We start from the raw sequence: 17,867 nt of genomic DNA, 5'->3' as shown, positions 1-17,867 counted from the left end.
AAGCCAAAGTTTTTCCACAATACCTGACGACCGTTTAATTTTTGAGCTTCCGTGGCGCAATGGTTAGCGCGTTCGGCTGTTAACAGAAAGGTTGGTGGTTCGAGCCCACCCGGGAGCGGTGTTGTGAGATCTCAAACGTAATGTCAAATGCCAAAGTTTTTGCACAATACCTGACGACCATTTAATTTTTGAGCTTCCGTGGCGCAATGGTTAGCGCGTTCGGCTGTTAACCGAAAGGTTGGTGGTTCGAGCCCACCCGGGAGCGGTGTTGTGAAATCTCACATGTAACGTAAAAATCCAAAGTTTTTCCACATTACCTGACGAACATTTAATCTTTGGGCTTCCGTTGCGCAATGGTTAACGCCGTCGGCTGTTAACCGAAAGGTTGGTGGTTCGAGCCCATCCGGGAGCGGTGTTGTGAGGTCTTAGATGTAACGTAAAATTCAGAGTTTTTTAAAAATAACTGACGAACATTTAATTTTTGGGCTTCCGTGGCGCAATGGTTAGCGCGTTCGGCTGTTAACCGAAAGGTTGGTGGTTCGAGCCCATCCGGGAGCGGTGTTGTGAAGTCTCAGATGTGACGTAAAAAGTCAAAGTTTTTCCACAATACCTGACGACCATTTCATTTCTGATCTTCCTTGGCTCCATGGTTAGCGTGTTCGGATGTTAAGCTTAAGGTTGGTGGTTCGAGCCCACCCGGGAGCAGTGTTGTGAAGTCTCAAATGTAACGTAAAAAGCCAAAGTTTTTCCACAATACCTGACGACCGTTTAATTTTTGAGCTTCCGTGGCGCAATGGTTAGCGCGTTCGGCTGTTAACCGAAAGGTTGGTGGTTCGAGCCCACCCGGGAGCGGTGTTGTGAAATCTCACATGTAACGTAAAAATCCAAAGTTTTTCCACAATACCTGACGAACATTTAATCTTTGGGCTTCCGTTGCGCAATGGGTAACGCCGTCGGCTGTTAACCGAAAGATTGGTGGTTCGAGCCCATCCGGGAGCGGTGTTGTGAGCTCTTAGATGTAACGTAAAATTCAGAGTTTTTCCACAATACCTGACGACCATTTCATTTCTGAGCTTCCTTGGCTCCATGGTTAGCGTGTTCGGATGTTAAGCTTAAGGTTGGTGGTTCGAGCCCACCCGGGAGCAGTGTTGTGAAGTCTCAAATGTAACGTAAAAAGCCAAAGTTTTTCCACAATACCTGACGACCATTTCATTTCTGAGCTTCCTTGGCTCCATGGTTAGCGTGTTCGGATGTTAAGCTTAAGGTTGGTGGTTCGAGCCCACCCGGGAGCAGTGTTGTGAAGTCTCAAATGTAACGTAAAAAGCCAAAGTTTTTCCACAATACCTGACGACCATTTAATTTTAGGGCTTCCGTGGCTCAATGGTTAACGCCGTCGGCTGTTAACCGAAAGGTTGGTGGTTCGAGCCCATCTGGGAGCGGTGTTGTGAGGTCTTAGATGTAACGTAAAATTCAGAGTTTTTTAAAAATAACTGACGAACATTTAATTTTTGGGCTTCCGTGGCGCAATGGTTAGCGCGTTCGGCTGTTAACCGAAAGGTTGGTGGTTCGAGCCCATCCGTGAGCGGTGTTGTGAGGTCTCAAATGTGACGTAAAATCAAAGTTTTTCCACAATACCTGACGACCATTTCATTTCTGAGCTTCTTTGGCTCCATGGTTAGCGTGTTCGGATGTTAAGCTTAAGGTTGGTGGTTCGAGCCCACCCGGGAGCAGTGTTGTGAAGTCTCAAATGTAACGTAAAAAGCCAAAGTTTTTCCACAATACCTGACGACCATTTAATTTTTGGGCTTCCGTGGCTCAATGGTTAGCGCGTTCGGCTGTTAACTAATAGGTTGGTGGTTCGAGCCAACCCGGGAGCGGAGTTGTGAAATCTCACAGGTAACGTAAAAATCCAAAGTTTTTCCACAATACCTGACGAACATTTAATCTTAGGGCTTCCGTTGCGCAATGGTTAACGCCGTCGGCTGTTAACCGAAAGGTTGGTGGTTCGAGCCCATCCGGGAGCGGTGTTGTGAGGTCTTAGATGTAACGTAAAATTCAGAGTTTTTTAAAAATATCTGACGAACATTTAATTTTTGGGCTTCCGTGGCGCAATGGTTAGCGCGTTCAGCTCTTATTCAAAAGGTTTGTGGTTCGAGCCCATCCGGGAGCGGTGTTTTGAAGTCTCTGATATGACGTAAAAAGTCAGAGTTTTTCCACAATACCTGACGACCATTTCATTTCTGAGCTTCCTTGGCTCGAAGGTTTGCGCGTTCGGATGTTAACCAAAAGGTTGGTGGTTCGAGCCCACCCGGCTGCCGTGTTGTGAAGTCTCAAATGTAACGTAAAAAGCCAAAGTTTTTCCACAATACCTGACGACCGTTTAATTTTTGAGCTTCCGTGGCGCAATGGTTAGCGCGTTCGGCTGTTAACAGAAAGGTTGGTGGTTCGAGCCCACCCGGGAGCGGTGTTGTGAGATCTCAAACGTAATGTCAAATGCCAAAGTTTTTGCACAATACCTGACGAACATTTAATTTTTGAGCTTCCGTGGCGCAATGGTTAGCGCGTTCGGCTGTTAACCGAAAGGTTGGTGGTTCGAGCCCACCCGGGAGCGGTGTTGTGAAATCTCACATGTAACGTAAAAATCCAAAGTTTTTCCACATTACCTGAAGAACATTTAATCTTTGGGCTTCCGTTGCGCAATGGTTAACGCCGTCGGCTGTTAACCGAAAGGTTGGTGGTTCGAGCCCATCCGGGAGCGGTGTTGTGAGGTCTTAGATGTAACGTAAAATTCAGAGTTTTTTAAAAATAACTGACGAACATTTATTTTTTGGGCTTCCGTGGCGCAATGGTTAGCGCGTTCGGCTGTTAACCGAAAGGTTGGTGGTTCGAGCCCATCCGGGAGCGGTGTTGTGAAGTCTCAGATGTGACGTAAAAAGTCAAAGTTTTTCCACAATACCTGACGACCATTTCATTTCTGATCTTCCTTGGCTCCATGGTTAGCGTGTTCGGATGTTAAGCTTAAGGTTGGTGGTTCGAGCCCACCCGGGAGCAGTGTTGTGAAGTCTCAAATGTAACGTAAAAAGCCAAAGTTTTTCCACAATACCTGACGACCGTTTAATTTTTGAGCTTCCGTGGCGCAATGGTTAGCGCGTTCGGCTGTTAACCGAAAGGTTGGTGGTTCGAGCCCACCCGGGAGCGGTGTTGTGAAATCTCACATGTAACGTAAAAATCCAAAGTTTTTCCACAATACCTGACGAACATTTAATCTTTGGGCTTCCGTTGCGCAATGGTTAACGCCGTCGGCTGTTAACCGAAAGATTGGTGGTTCGAGCCCATCCGGGAGCGGTGTTGTGAGGTCTTAGATGTAACGTAAAATTCAGAGTTTTTCCACAATACCTGACGACCATTTCATTTCTGAGCTTCCTTGGCTCCATGGTTAGCGTGTTCGGATGTTAAGCTTAAGGTTGGTGGTTCGAGCCCACCCGGGAGCAGTGTTGTGAAGTCTCAAATGTCACGTAAAAAGCCAAAGTTTTTCCACAATACCTGACGACCATTTCATTTTTGGGCTTCCGTGGCTCAATGGTTAGCGCGTTCGGCTGTTAACTAATAGGTTGGTGGTTCGAGCCAACCCGGGAGCGGAGTTGTGAAATCTCACAGGTAACGTAAAAATCCAAAGTTTTTCCACAATACCTGACGAACATTTAATCTTAGGGCTTCCGTTGCGCAATGGTTAACGCCGTCGGCTGTTAACCGAAAGGTTGGTGGTTCGAGCCCATCCGGGAGCGGTGTTGTGATGTCTTAGATGTAACGTAAAATTCAGAGTTTTTTAAAAATATCTGACGAACATTTAATTTTTGGGCTTCCGTGGCGCAATGGTTAGCGCGTTCAGCTCTTATTCAAAAGGTTTGTGGTTCGAGCCCATCCGGGAGCGGTGTTTTGAAGTCTCTGATATGACGTAAAAAGTCAGAGTTTTTCCACAATACCTGACGACCATTTCATTTCTGAGCTTCCTTGGCTCGAAGGTTAGCGCGTTCGGATGTTAACCAAAAGGTTGGTGGTTCGAGCCCACCCGGCTGCCGTGTTGTGAAGTCTCAAATGTAACGTAAAAAGCCAAAGTTTTTCCACAATACCTGACGACCGTTTAATTTTTGAGCTTCCGTGGCGCAATGGTTAGCGCGTTCGGCTGTTAACAGAAAGGTTGGTGGTTCGAGCCCACCCGGGAGCGGTGTTGTGAGATCTCAAACGTAATGTCAAATGCCAAAGTTTTTGCACAATACCTGACGACCATTTAATTTTTGAGCTTCCTTGGCGCAATGGTTAGCGCGTTCGGCTGTTAACCGAAAGGTTGGTGGTTCGAGCCCACCCGGGAGCGGTGTTGTGAAATCTCACATGTAACGTAAAAATCCAAAGTTTTTCCACATTACCTGACGAACATTTAATCTTTGGGCTTCCGTTGCGCAATGGTTAAAGCCGTCGGCTGTTAACCGAAAGGTTGGTGGTTCGAGCCCATCCGGGAGCGGTGTTGTGAGGTCTTAGATGTAACGTAAAATTCAGAGTTTTTTAAAAATAACTGACGAACATTTAATTTTTGGGCTTCCGTGGCGCAATGGTTAGCGCGTTCGGCTGTTAACCGAAAGGTTGGTGGTTCGAGCCCATCCGGGAGCGGTGTTGTGAAGTCTCAGATGTGACGTAAAAAGTCAAAGTTTTTCCACAATACCTGACGACCATTTCATTTCTGATCTTCCTTGGCTCCATGGTTAGCGTGTTCGGATGTTAAGCTTAAGGTTGGTGGTTCGAGCCCACCCGGGAGCAGTGTTGTGAAGTCTCAAATGTAACGTAAAAAGCCAAAGTTTTTCCACAATACCTGACGACCGTTTAATTTTTGAGCTTCCGTGGCGCAATGGTTAGCGCGTTCGGCTGTTAACCGAAAGGTTGGTGGTTCGAGCCCACCCGGGAGCGGTGTTGTGAAATCTCACATGTAACGTAAAAATCCAAAGTTTTTCCACAATACCTGACGAACATTTAATCTTTGGGCTTCCGTTGCGCAATGGTTAACGCCGTCGGCTGTTAACCGAAAGATTGGTGGTTCGAGCCCATCCGGGAGCGGTGTTGTCAGGTCTTAGATGTAACGTAAAATTCAGAGTTTTTCCATAATACCTGACGACCATTTCATTTCTGAGCTTCCTTGGCTCCATGGTTAGCGTGTTCGGATGTTAAGCTTAAGGTTGGTGGTTCGAGCCCACCCGGGAGCAGTGTTGTGAAGTCTCAAATGTAACGTAAAAAGCCAAAGTTTTTCCACAATACCTGACGACCATTTCATTTCTGAGCTTCCTTGGCTCCATGGTTAGCGTGTTCGGATGTTAAGCTTAAGGTTGGTGGTTCGAGCCCACCCGGGAGCAGTGTTGTGAAGTCTCAAATGTAACGTAAAAAGCCAAAGTTTTTCCACAATACCTGACGACCATTAAATTTTTGGGCTTCCGTGGCTCAATGGTTAGCGCGTTCGGCTGTTAACTAATAGGTTGGTGGTTCGAGCCCACCCGGGAGCGGAGTTGTGAAATCTCACAGGTAACGTAAAAATACAAAGTTTTTCCACAATACCTGACGAACATTTAATCTTTGGGCTTCCGTTGCGCAATGGTTAACGCCGTCGGCTGTTAACCGAAAGGTTGGTGGTTCGAGCCCATCCGAGAGCGGTGTTGTGAGGTCTTAGATGTAACGTAAAATTCAGAGTTTTTTAAAAATATCTGACGAACATTTAATTTTTGGGCTTCCGTGGCGCAATGGTTAGCGCGTTCAGCTGTTATTCAAAAGGTTTGTGGTTCGAGCCCATCCGGGAGCGGTGTTTTGAAGTCTCTGATGTGACGTAAAAAGTCAGAGTTTTTCCACAATACCTGACGACCATTTCATTTCTGAGCTTCCTTGGCTCGAAGGTTAGCGCGTTCGGATGTTAACCAAAAGGTTGGTGGTTCGAGCCCACCCGGCTGCCGTGTTGTGAGATCTCAAACGTAATGTCAAATGCCAAAGTTTTTCCACAATACCTGACGACCATTTAATTTTTGAGCTTCCGTGGCGCAATGGTTAGCGCGTTCGGCTGTTAAACGAAAGGTTGGTGGTTCGAGCCCACCCGGGAGCGGTGTTGTGAATTTTCACATGTAACGTAAAAATCCAAAGTTTTTCCACAATACCTGACGAACATTTAATCTTTGGGCTTCCGTTGCGCAATGGTTGACGCCGTCGGCTGTTAACCGAAAGGTTGGTGGTTCGAGCCCATCTGGGAGCGGTGTTGTGAGGTCTTAGATGTAACGTAAAATTCAGAGTTTTTTAAAAATAACTGACGAACATTTAATTTTTGGGCTTCCGTGGCGCAATGGTTAGCGCGTTCGGCTGTTAACCGAAAGGTTGGTGGTTCGAGCCCATCCGTGAGCGGTGTTGTGAGGTCTCAGATGTGACGTAAAATCAAAGTTTTTCCACAATACCTGACGACCATTTCATTTCTGAGCTTCCTTGGCTCCATGGTTACCGTGTTCGGATGTTAAGCTTAAGGTTGGTGGTTCGAGCCCACCCGGGAGCAGTGTTGTGAAGTCTCAAATGTAACGTAAAAAGCCAAAGTTTTTCCACAATACCTGACGACCATTTAATTTTTGAGCTTCCGTGGCGCAATGGTTAGCGCGTTCGGCTGTTAACCGAAAGGTTGGTGGTTCGAGCCCACCCGGGAGCGGTGTTGTGAAATCTCACATGTAACGTAAAAATCCAAAGTTTTTCCACAATACCTGACGAACATTTAATCTTTGGGCTTCCGTTGCGCAATGGGTAACGCCGTCGGCTGTTAACCGAAAGATTGGTGGTTCGAGCCCATCCGGGAGCGGTGTTGTGAGCTCTTAGATGTAACGTAAAATTCAGAGTTTTTCCACAATACCTGACGACCATTTCATTTCTGAGCTTCCTTGGCTCCATGGTTAGCGTGTTCGGATGTTAAGCTTAAGGTTGGTGGTTCGAGCCCACCCGGGAGCAGTGTTGTGAAGTCTCAAATGTAACGTAAAAAGCCAAAGTTTTTCCACAATACCTGACGACCATTTCATTTCTGAGCTTCCTTGGCTCCATGGTTAGCGTGTTCGGATGTTAAGCTTAAGGTTGGTGGTTCGAGCCCACCCGGGAGCAGTGTTGTGAAGTCTCAAATGTAACGTAAAAAGCCAAAGTTTTTCCACAATACCTGACGACCATTTAATTTTAGGGCTTCCGTGGCTCAATGGTTAACGCCGTCGGCTGTTAACCGAAAGGTTGGTGGTTCGAGCCCATCTGGGAGCGGTGTTGTGAGGTCTTAGATGTAACGTAAAATTCAGAGTTTTTTAAAAATAACTGACGAACATTTAATTTTTGGGCTTCCGTGGCGCAATGGTTAGCGCGTTCGGCTGTTAACCGAAAGGTTGGTGGTTCGAGCCCATCCGTGAGCGGTGTTGTGAGGTCTCAGATGTGACGTAAAATCAAAGTTTTTCCACAATACCTGACGACCATTTCATTTCTGAGCTTCCTTGGCTCCATGGTTAGCGTGTTCGGATGTTAAGCTTAAGGTTGGTGGTTCGAGCCCACCCGGGAGCAGTGTTGTGAAGTCTCAAATGTAACGTAAAAAGCCAAAGTTTTTCCACAATACCTGACGACCATTTAATTTTTGGGCTTCCGTGGCTCAATGGTTAGCGCGTTCGGCTGTTAACTAATAGGTTGGTGGTTCGAGCCAACCCGGGAGCGGAGTTGTGAAATCTCACAGGTAACGTAAAAATCCAAAGTTTTTCCACAATACCTGACGAACATTTAATCTTAGGGCTTCCGTTGCGCAATGGTTAACGCCGTCGGCTGTTAACCGAAAGGTTGGTGGTTCGAGCCCATCCGGGAGCGGTGTTGTGAGGTCTTAGATGTAACGTAAAATTCAGAGTTTTTTAAAAATATCTGACGAACATTTAATTTTTGGGCTTCCGTGGCGCAATGGTTAGCGCGTTCAGCTCTTATTCAAAAGGTTTGTGGTTCGAGCCCATCCGGGAGCGGTGTTTTGAAGTCTCTGATATGACGTAAAAAGTCAGAGTTTTTCCACAATACCTGACGACCATTTCATTTCTGAGCTTCCTTGGCTCGAAGGTTTGCGCGTTCGGATGTTAACCAAAAGGTTGGTGGTTCGAGCCCACCCGGCTGCCGTGTTGTGAAGTCTCAAATGTAACGTAAAAAGCCAAAGTTTTTCCACAATACCTGACGACCGTTTAATTTTTGAGCTTCCGTGGCGCAATGGTTAGCGCGTTCGGCTGTTAACAGAAAGGTTGGTGGTTCGAGCCCACCCGGGAGCGGTGTTGTGAGATCTCAAACGTAATGTCAAATGCCAAAGTTTTTGCACAATACCTGACGAACATTTAATTTTTGAGCTTCCGTGGCGCAATGGTTAGCGCGTTCGGCTGTTAACCGAAAGGTTGGTGGTTCGAGCCCACCCGGGAGCGGTGTTGTGAAATCTCACATGTAACGTAAAAATCCAAAGTTTTTCCACATTACCTGAAGAACATTTAATCTTTGGGCTTCCGTTGCGCAATGGTTAACGCCGTCGGCTGTTAACCGAAAGGTTGGTGGTTCGAGCCCATCCGGGAGCGGTGTTGTGAGGTCTTAGATGTAACGTAAAATTCAGAGTTTTTTAAAAATAACTGACGAACATTTATTTTTTGGGCTTCCGTGGCGCAATGGTTAGCGCGTTCGGCTGTTAACCGAAAGGTTGGTGGTTCGAGCCCATCCGGGAGCGGTGTTGTGAAGTCTCAGATGTGACGTAAAAAGTCAAAGTTTTTCCACAATACCTGACGACCATTTCATTTCTGATCTTCCTTGGCTCCATGGTTAGCGTGTTCGGATGTTAAGCTTAAGGTTGGTGGTTCGAGCCCACCCGGGAGCAGTGTTGTGAAGTCTCAAATGTAACGTAAAAAGCCAAAGTTTTTCCACAATACCTGACGACCGTTTAATTTTTGAGCTTCCGTGGCGCAATGGTTAGCGCGTTCGGCTGTTAACCGAAAGGTTGGTGGTTCGAGCCCACCCGGGAGCGGTGTTGTGAAATCTCACATGTAACGTAAAAATCCAAAGTTTTTCCACAATACCTGACGAACATTTAATCTTTGGGCTTCCGTTGCGCAATGGTTAACGCCGTCGGCTGTTAACCGAAAGATTGGTGGTTCGAGCCCATCCGGGAGCGGTGTTGTGAGGTCTTAGATGTAACGTAAAATTCAGAGTTTTTCCACAATACCTGACGACCATTTCATTTCTGAGCTTCCTTGGCTCCATGGTTAGCGTGTTCGGATGTTAAGCTTAAGGTTGGTGGTTCGAGCCCACCCGGGAGCAGTGTTGTGAAGTCTCAAATGTCACGTAAAAAGCCAAAGTTTTTCCACAATACCTGACGACCATTTCATTTTTGGGCTTCCGTGGCTCAATGGTTAGCGCGTTCGGCTGTTAACTAATAGGTTGGTGGTTCGAGCCAACCCGGGAGCGGAGTTGTGAAATCTCACAGGTAACGTAAAAATCCAAAATTTTTCCACAATACCTGACGAACATTTAATCTTAGGGCTTCCGTTGCGCAATGGTTAACGCCGTCGGCTGTTAACCGAAAGGTTGGTGGTTCGAGCCCATCCGGGAGCGGTGTTGTGATGTCTTAGATGTAACGTAAAATTCAGAGTTTTTTAAAAATATCTGACGAACATTTAATTTTTGGGCTTCCGTGGCGCAATGGTTAGCGCGTTCAGCTCTTATTCAAAAGGTTTGTGGTTCGAGCCCATCCGGGAGCGGTGTTTTGAAGTCTCTGATATGACGTAAAAAGTCAGAGTTTTTCCACAATACCTGACGACCATTTCATTTCTGAGCTTCCTTGGCTCGAAGGTTAGCGCGTTCGGATGTTAACCAAAAGGTTGGTGGTTCGAGCCCACCCGGCTGCCGTGTTGTGAAGTCTCAAATGTAACGTAAAAAGCCAAAGTTTTTCCACAATACCTGACGACCGTTTAATTTTTGAGCTTCCGTGGCGCAATGGTTAGCGCGTTCGGCTGTTAACAGAAAGGTTGGTGGTTCGAGCCCACCCGGGAGCGGTGTTGTGAGATCTCAAACGTAATGTCAAATGCCAAAGTTTTTGCACAATACCTGACGACCATTTAATTTTTGAGCTTCCGTGGCGCAATGGTTAGCGCGTTCGGCTGTTAACCGAAAGGTTGGTGGTTCGAGCCCACCCGGGAGCGGTGTTGTGAAATCTCACATGTAACGTAAAAATCCAAAGTTTTTCCACATTACCTGACGAACATTTAATCTTTGGGCTTCCGTTGCGCAATGGTTAAAGCCGTCGGCTGTTAACCGAAAGGTTGGTGGTTCGAGCCCATCCGGGAGCGGTGTTGTGAGGTCTTAGATGTAACGTAAAATTCAGAGTTTTTTAAAAATAACTGACGAACATTTAATTTTTGGGCTTCCGTGGCGCAATGGTTAGCGCGTTCGGCTGTTAACCGAAAGGTTGGTGGTTCGAGCCCATCCGGGAGCGGTGTTGTGAAGTCTCAGATGTGACGTAAAAAGTCAAAGTTTTTCCACAATACCTGACGACCATTTCATTTCTGATCTTCCTTGGCTCCATGGTTAGCGTGTTCGGATGTTAAGCTTAAGGTTGGTGGTTCGAGCCCACCCGGGAGCAGTGTTGTGAAGTCTCAAATGTAACGTAAAAAGCCAAAGTTTTTCCACAATACCTGACGACCGTTTAATTTTTGAGCTTCCGTGGCGCAATGGTTAGCGCGTTCGGCTGTTAACCGAAAGGTTGGTGGTTCGAGCCCACCCGGGAGCGGTGTTGTGAAATCTCACATGTAACGTAAAAATCCAAAGTTTTTCCACAATACCTGACGAACATTTAATCTTTGGGCTTCCGTTGCGCAATGGTTAACGCCGTCGGCTGTTAACCGAAAGATTGGTGGTTCGAGCCCATCCGGGAGCGGTGTTGTCAGGTCTTAGATGTAACGTAAAATTCAGAGTTTTTCCATAATACCTGACGACCATTTCATTTCTGAGCTTCCTTGGCTCCATGGTTAGCGTGTTCGGATGTTAAGCTTAAGGTTGGTGGTTCGAGCCCACCCGGGAGCAGTGTTGTGAAGTCTCAAATGTAACGTAAAAAGCCAAAGTTTTTCCACAATACCTGACGACCATTTCATTTCTGAGCTTCCTTGGCTCCATGGTTAGCTTGTTCGGATGTTAAGCTTAAGGTTGGTGGTTCGAGCCCACCCGGGAGCAGTGTTGTGAAGTCTCAAATGTAACGTAAAAAGCCAAAGTTTTTCCACAATACCTGACGACCATTAAATTTTTGGGCTTCCGTGGCTCAATGGTTAGCGCGTTCGGCTGTTAACTAATAGGTTGGTGGTTCGAGCCCACCCGGGAGCGGAGTTGTGAAATCTCACAGGTAACGTAAAAATACAAAGTTTTTCCACAATACCTGACGAACATTTAATCTTTGGGCTTCAGTTGCGCAATGGTTAACGCCGTCGGCTGTTAACCGAAAGGTTGGTGGTTCGAGCCCATCCGAGAGCGGTGTTGTGAGGTCTTAGATGTAACGTAAAATTCAGAGTTTTTTAAAAATATCTGACGAACATTTAATTTTTGGGCTTCCGTGGCGCAATGGTTAGCGCGTTCAGCTGTTATTCAAAAGGTTTGTGGTTCGAGCCCATCCGGGAGCGGTGTTTTGAAGTCTCTGATGTGACGTAAAAAGTCAGAGTTTTTCCACAATACCTGACGACCATTTCATTTCTGAGCTTCCTTGGCTCGTAGGTTAGCGCGTTCGGATGTTAACCAAAAGGTTGGTGGTTCGAGCCCACCCGGCTGCCGTGTTGTGAGATCTCAAACGTAATGTCAAATGCCAAAGTTTTTCCACAATACCTGACGACCATTTAATTTTTGAGCTTCCGTGGCGCAATGGTTAGCGCGTTCGGCTGTTAAACGAAAGGTTGGTGGTTCGAGCCCACCCGGGAGCGGTGTTGTGAATTTTCACATGTAACGTAAAAATCCAAAGTTTTTCCACAATACCTGACGAACATTTAATCTTTGGGCTTCCGTTGCGCAATGGTTGACGCCGTCGGCTGTTAACCGAAAGGTTGGTGGTTCGAGCCCATCTGGGAGCGGTGTTGTGAGGTCTTAGATGTAACGTAAAATTCAGAGTTTTTTAAAAATAACTGACGAACATTTAATTTTTGGGCTTCCGTGGCGCAATGGTTAGCGCGTTCGGCTGTTAACCGAAAGGTTGGTGGTTCGAGCCCATCCGTGAGCGGTGTTGTGAGGTCTCAGATGTGACGTAAAATCAAAGTTTTTCCACAATACCTGACGACCATTTCATTTCTGAGCTTCCTTGGCTCCATGGTTACCGTGTTCGGATGTTAAGCTTAAGGTTGGTGGTTCGAGCCCACCCGGGAGCAGTGTTGTGAAGTCTCAAATGTAACGTAAAAAGCCAAAGTTTTTCCACAATACCTGACGACCATTTAATTTTTGGGCTTCCGTGGCTCAATGGTTAGCGCGTTCGGCTGTTAACTAATAGGTTGGTGGTTCGAGCCAACCCGGGAGCGGAGTTGTGAAATCTCACAGGTAACGTAAAAATCCAAAGTTTTTCCACAATACCTGACGACCATTTCATTTCTGAGCTTCCTTGGCTCGAAGGTTAGCGCGTTCGGATGTTAACCAAAAGGTTGGTGGTTCGAGCCCACCCGGCTGCCGTGTTGTGAGATCTCAAACGTAATGTCAAATGCCAAAGTTTTTCCACAATACCTGACGACCATTTAATTTTTGAGCTTCCGTGGCGCAATGGTTAGCGCGTTCGGCTGTTAAACGAAAGGTTGGTGGTTCGAGCCCACCCGGGAGCGGTGTTGTGAATTTTCACATGTAACGTAAAAATCCAAAGTTTTTCCACAATACCTGACGAACATTTAATCTTTGGGCTTCCGTTGCGCAATGGTTAACGCCGTCGGCTGTTAACCGAAAGGTTGGTGGTTCGAGCCCATCTGGGAGCGGTGTTGTGAGGTCTTAGATGTAACGTAAAATTCAGAGTTTTTTAAAAATAACTGACGAACATTTAATTTTTGGGCTTCCGTGGCGCAATGGTTAGCGCGTTCGGCTGTTAACCGAAAGGTTGGTGGTTCGAGCCCATCCGTGAGCGGTGTTGTGAGGTCTCAGATGTGACGTAAAATCAAAGTTTTTCCACAATACCTGACGACCATTTCATTTCTGAGCTTCCTTGGCTCCATGGTTACCGTGTTCGGATGTTAAGCTTAAGGTTGGTGGTTCGAGCCCACCCGGGAGCAGTGTTGTGAAGTCTCAAATGTAACGTAAAAAGCCAAAGTTTTTCCACAATACCTGACGACCATTTAATTTTTGGGCTTCCGTGGCTCAATGGTTAGCGCGTTCGGCTGTTAACTAATAGGTTGGTGGTTCGAGCCAACCCGGGAGCGGAGTTGTGAAATCTCACAGGTAACGTAAAAATCCAAAGTTTTTCCACAATATCTGACGAACATTTAATCTTAGGGCTTCCGTTGCGCAATGGTTAACGCCGTCGGCTGTTAACCGAAAGGTTGGTGGTTCGAGCCCATCCGGGAGCGGTGTTGTGAGGTCTTAGATGTAACGTAAAATTCAGAGTTTTTTAAAAATATCTGACGAACATTTAATTTTTGGGCTTCCGTGGCGCAATGGTTAGCGCGTTCAGCTCTTATTCAAAAGGTTTGTGGTTCGAGCCCATCCGGGAGCGGTGTTTTGAAGTCTCTGATGTGACGTAAAAAGTCAGAGTTTTTCCACAATAGCTGACGACCATTTCATTTCTGAGCTTCCTTGGCTCGAAGGTTAGCGCGTTCGGATGTTAACCAAAAGGTTGGTGGTTCGAGCCCACCCGGCTGCCGTGTTATTAAGTCTCAAATGTAACGTAAAAAGCCAAAGTTTTTCCACAATACCTGACGACCGTTTAATTTTTGGGCTTCCGTGGCGCAATGGTTAGCGCGTTCGGCTGGTAACCGAAAGGTTGGTGGTTCGAGCCCACCCGGGAGCGGTGTTGTGAGATCTCAAACGTAATGTCAAATGCCAAAGTTTTTCCACAATACCTGACGACCATTTAATTTTTGAGCTTCCCTGGCGCAATGGTTAGCGCGTTCGGCTGTTAACCGAAAGGTTGGTGGTTCGAGCCCACCCGGGAGCGGTGTTGTGAAATCTCACATGTAACGTAAATATCCAAAGTTTTTCCACAATACCTGACGAACATTTAATCCTTGGGCTTCCGTTGCGCAATGGTTAACGCCGTCGGCTGTTAACCGAAAGGTTGGTGGTTCGAGCCCATCTGGGAGCGGTGTTGTGAGGTCTTAGATGTAACGTAAAATTCAGAGTTTTTTAAAAATAACTGACGAACATTTAATTTTTGGGCTTCCGTGGCGCAATGGTTAGCGCGTTCGGCTGTTAACCGAAAGGTTGGTGGTTCGAGCCCATCCGTGAGCGGTGTTGTGAGGTCTCAGATGTGACGTAAAATCAAAGTTTTTCCACAATACCTGACGACCATTTCATTTCTGAGCTTCCTTGGCTCCATGGTTAGCGTGTTCGGATGTTAAGCTTAAGGTTGGTGGTTCGAGCCCACCCGGGAGCAGTGTTGTGAAGTCTCAAATGTAACGTAAAAAGCCAAAGTTTTTCCACAATACCTGACGACCATTTAATTTTTGGGCTTCCGTGGCTCAATGGTTAGCGCGTTCGGCTGTTAACTAATAGGTTGGTGGTTCGAGCCAACCCGGGAGCGGAGTTGTGAAATCTCACACGTAACGTAAAAATCCAAAGTTTTTCCACAATACCTGACGAACATTTAATCTTAGGGCTTCCGTTGCGCAATGGTTAACGCCGTCGGCTGTTAACCGAAAGGTTGGTGGTTCGAGCCCATCCGGGAGCGGTGTTGTGAGGTCTTAGATGTAACGTAAAATTCAGAGTTTTTTAAAAATATCTGACGAACATTTAATTTTTGGGCTTCCGTGGCGCAATGGTTAGCGCGTTCAGCTCTTATTCAAAAGGTTTGTGGTTCGAGCCCATCCGGGAGCGGTGTTTTGAAGTCTCTGATGTGACGTAAAAAGTCAGAGTTTTTCCACAATACCTGACGACCATTTCATTTCTGAGCTTCCTTGGCTCGAAGGTTAGCGCGTTCGGATGTTAACCAAAAGGTTGGTGGTTCGAGCCCACCCGGCTGCCGTGTTGTGAAGTCTCAAATGTAACGTAAAAAGCCAAAGTTTTTCCACAATACCTGACGACCGTTTAATTTTTGGGCTTCCGTGGCGCAATGGTTAGCGCGTTCGGCTGTTAACCGAAAGGTTGGTGGTTCGAGCCCACCCGGGAGCGGTGTTGTGAGATCTCAAACGTAATGTCAAATGCCAAAGTTTTTCCACAATACCTGACGACCATTTAATTTTTGAGCTTCCCTGGCGCAATGGTTAGCGCGTTCGGCTGTTAACCGAAAGGTTGGTGGTTCGAGCCCACCCGGGAGCGGTGTTGTGAAATCTCACATGTAACGTAAATATCCAAAGTTTTTCCACAATACCTGACGAACATTTAATCCTTGGGCTTCCGTTGCGCAATGGTTAACGCCGTCGGCTGTTAACCGAAAGGTTGGTGGTTCGAGCCCATCTGGGAGCGGTGTTGTGAGGTCTCAGATGTAACGTAAAATTCAGAGTTTTTTAAAAATAACTGACGAACATTTAATTTTTGGGCTTCCGTGGCGCAATGGTTAGCGCGTTCGGCTGTTAACCGAAAGGTTGGTGGTTCGAGCCCATCCGTGAGCGGTGTTGTGAGGTCTCAGATGTGACGTAAAATCAAAGTTTTTCCACAATACCTGACGACCATTTCATTTCTGAGCTTCCTTGGCTCCATGGTTAGCGTGTTCGGATGTTAAGCTTAAGGTTGGTGGTTCGAGCCCACCCGGGAGCAGTGTTGTGAAGTCTCAAATGTAACGTAAAAAGCCAAAGTTTTTCCACAATACCTGACGACCATTTAATTTTTGGGCTTCCGTGGCTCAATGGTTAGCGCGTTCGGCTGTTAACTAATAGGTTGGTGGTTCGAGCCAACCCGGGAGCGGAGTTGTGAAATCTCACACGTAACGTAAAAATCCAAAGTTTTTCCACAATACCTGACGAACATTTAATCTTAGGGCTTCCGTTGCGCAATGGTTAACGCCGTCGGCTGTTAACGAAAGGTTGGTGGTTCGAGCCCATCCGGGAGCGGTGTTGTGAGGTCTTAGATGTAACGTAAAATTCAGAGTTTTTTAAAAATATCTGACGAACATTTAATTTTTGGGCTTCCGTGGCGCAATGGTTAGCGCGTTCAGCTCTTATTCAAAAGGTTTGTGGTTCGAGCCCATCCGGGAGCGGTGTTTTGAAGTCTCTGATATGACGTAAAAAGTCAGAGTTTTTCCACAATACCTGACGACCATTTCATTTCTGAGCTTCCTTGGCTCGAAGGTTAGCGCGTTCGGATGTTAACCAAAAGGTTGGTGGTTCGAGCCCACCCGGCTGCCGTGTTGTGAAGTCTCAAATGTAACGTAAAAAGCCAAAGTTTTTCCACAATACCTGACGACCGTTTAATTTTTGGGCTTCCGTGGCGCAATGGTTAGCGCGTTCGGCTGTTAACCGAAAGGTTGGTGGTTCGAGCCCACCCGGGAGCGGTGTTGTGAGATCTCAAACGTAATGTCAAATGCCAAAGTTTTTCCACAATACCTGACGACCATTTAATTTTTGAGCTTCCCTGGCGCAATGGTTAGCGCGTTCGGCTGTTAACCGAAAGGTTGGTGGTTCGAGCCCACCCGGGAGCGGTGTTGTGAAATCTCACATGTAACGTAAAAATCCAAAGTTTTTCCACAATACCTGACGAACATTTAATCTTTGGGCTTCCGTTGCGCAATGGTTAACGCCGTCGGCTGTTAACCGAAAGGTTGGTGGTTCGAGCCCATCCGGGAGCGGTGTTGTGAGGTCTTAGATGTAACGTAAAATTCAGAGTTTTTTAAAAATAACTGACGAACATTTAATTTTTGGGCTTCCGTGGCGCAATGGTTAGCGCGTTCGGCTGCTAACCGAAAGTTTGGTGGTTCGAGCCCATCCGGGAGCGGTGTTGTGAAGTCTCAGATGTGACGTAAAAAGTCAAAGTTTTTCCACAATACCTGACGACCATTTCATTTCTGAGCTTCCTTGGCTCCATGGTTAGCGTGTTCGGATGTTAAGCTTAAGGTTGGTGGTTCGAGCCCACCCGGGAGCAGTGTTGTGAAGTCTCAAATGTAACGTAAAAAGCCAAAGTTTTTCCACAATACCTGACGACCATTTAATTTTTGGGCTTCCGTGGCTCAATGGTTAGCGCGTTCGGCTGTTAACTAATAGGTTGGTGGTTCGAGCCCACCCGGGAGCGGAGTTGTGAAATCTCACAGGTAACGTAAAAATCCAAAGTTTTTCCACAATACCTGACGAACATTTAATCTTTGGACTTCCGTTGCGCAATGGTTAACGCCGTCGGCTGTTAACCGAAAGGTTGGTGGTTCGAGCCCATCCGGGAGCGGTGTTGTGAGGTCTTAGATGTAACGTAAAATTCAGAGTTTTTTAAAAATATCTGACGAACATTTAATTTTTGGGCTTCCGTGGCGCAATGGTTAGCGCGTTCAGCTGTTATTCAAAATGTTTGTGGTTCGAGCCCATCCGGGAGCGGTGTTTTGAAGTCTCTGATGTGACGTAAAAAGTCAGAGTTTTTCCACAATACCTGACGACCATTTCATTTCTGAGCTTCCTTGGCTCGAAGGTTAGCGCGTTCGGATGTTAACCAAAAGGTTGGTGTTTCGAGCCCACCCGGCTGCCGTGTTG

General features: G+C 46.7%; 14 non-coding genes across 14 annotated transcripts; all 14 read left to right on the top strand.

The window, feature by feature from the left end:
* Positions 1-192: 192 nt before the first annotated feature.
* On the top strand, positions 193-265 carry TRNAN-GUU (transfer RNA asparagine (anticodon GUU)). The gene has a single exon. It is a non-coding gene; the product is annotated as a tRNA-Asn (tRNA).
* A 514-nt stretch (positions 266-779) lies between these two features.
* On the top strand, positions 780-852 carry TRNAN-GUU (transfer RNA asparagine (anticodon GUU)). Its single transcript has one exon. It is a non-coding gene; the product is annotated as a tRNA-Asn (tRNA).
* Positions 853-2,538: 1,686 nt separating this feature from the next.
* Positions 2,539-2,611, top strand: TRNAN-GUU (transfer RNA asparagine (anticodon GUU)). Its single transcript has one exon. It is a non-coding gene; the product is annotated as a tRNA-Asn (tRNA).
* Positions 2,612-3,125: 514 nt separating this feature from the next.
* TRNAN-GUU (transfer RNA asparagine (anticodon GUU)) lies at positions 3,126-3,198 on the top strand. The gene has a single exon. It is a non-coding gene; the product is annotated as a tRNA-Asn (tRNA).
* Positions 3,199-4,886: 1,688 nt separating this feature from the next.
* On the top strand, positions 4,887-4,959 carry TRNAN-GUU (transfer RNA asparagine (anticodon GUU)). Its single transcript has one exon. It is a non-coding gene; the product is annotated as a tRNA-Asn (tRNA).
* Positions 4,960-6,645: 1,686 nt separating this feature from the next.
* TRNAN-GUU (transfer RNA asparagine (anticodon GUU)) lies at positions 6,646-6,718 on the top strand. Its single transcript has one exon. It is a non-coding gene; the product is annotated as a tRNA-Asn (tRNA).
* Positions 6,719-8,404: 1,686 nt separating this feature from the next.
* Positions 8,405-8,477, top strand: TRNAN-GUU (transfer RNA asparagine (anticodon GUU)). The gene has a single exon. It is a non-coding gene; the product is annotated as a tRNA-Asn (tRNA).
* Positions 8,478-8,991: 514 nt separating this feature from the next.
* TRNAN-GUU (transfer RNA asparagine (anticodon GUU)) lies at positions 8,992-9,064 on the top strand. Its single transcript has one exon. It is a non-coding gene; the product is annotated as a tRNA-Asn (tRNA).
* Positions 9,065-10,165: 1,101 nt separating this feature from the next.
* On the top strand, positions 10,166-10,238 carry TRNAN-GUU (transfer RNA asparagine (anticodon GUU)). The gene has a single exon. It is a non-coding gene; the product is annotated as a tRNA-Asn (tRNA).
* A 514-nt stretch (positions 10,239-10,752) lies between these two features.
* TRNAN-GUU (transfer RNA asparagine (anticodon GUU)) lies at positions 10,753-10,825 on the top strand. Its single transcript has one exon. It is a non-coding gene; the product is annotated as a tRNA-Asn (tRNA).
* A 3,152-nt stretch (positions 10,826-13,977) lies between these two features.
* On the top strand, positions 13,978-14,050 carry TRNAT-GGU (transfer RNA threonine (anticodon GGU)). The gene has a single exon. It is a non-coding gene; the product is annotated as a tRNA-Thr (tRNA).
* A 1,246-nt stretch (positions 14,051-15,296) lies between these two features.
* On the top strand, positions 15,297-15,369 carry TRNAN-GUU (transfer RNA asparagine (anticodon GUU)). The gene has a single exon. It is a non-coding gene; the product is annotated as a tRNA-Asn (tRNA).
* A 1,245-nt stretch (positions 15,370-16,614) lies between these two features.
* On the top strand, positions 16,615-16,687 carry TRNAN-GUU (transfer RNA asparagine (anticodon GUU)). The gene has a single exon. It is a non-coding gene; the product is annotated as a tRNA-Asn (tRNA).
* A 367-nt stretch (positions 16,688-17,054) lies between these two features.
* On the top strand, positions 17,055-17,127 carry TRNAS-GCU (transfer RNA serine (anticodon GCU)). Its single transcript has one exon. It is a non-coding gene; the product is annotated as a tRNA-Ser (tRNA).
* Positions 17,128-17,867: the final 740 nt, after the last annotated feature.

Source organism: Phalangium opilio, unplaced genomic scaffold (assembly GCF_054372755.1).
Source record: "Phalangium opilio isolate 3A_F unplaced genomic scaffold, DU_Popi_V2 ptg000352l_1, whole genome shotgun sequence".
NCBI classification, from domain to species: Eukaryota; Metazoa; Arthropoda; class Arachnida; order Opiliones; family Phalangiidae; genus Phalangium; species Phalangium opilio.
The sequence above is the reverse complement of the archived record's forward strand: the minus strand, read 5'-3'. Positions and strand labels throughout refer to the sequence as shown.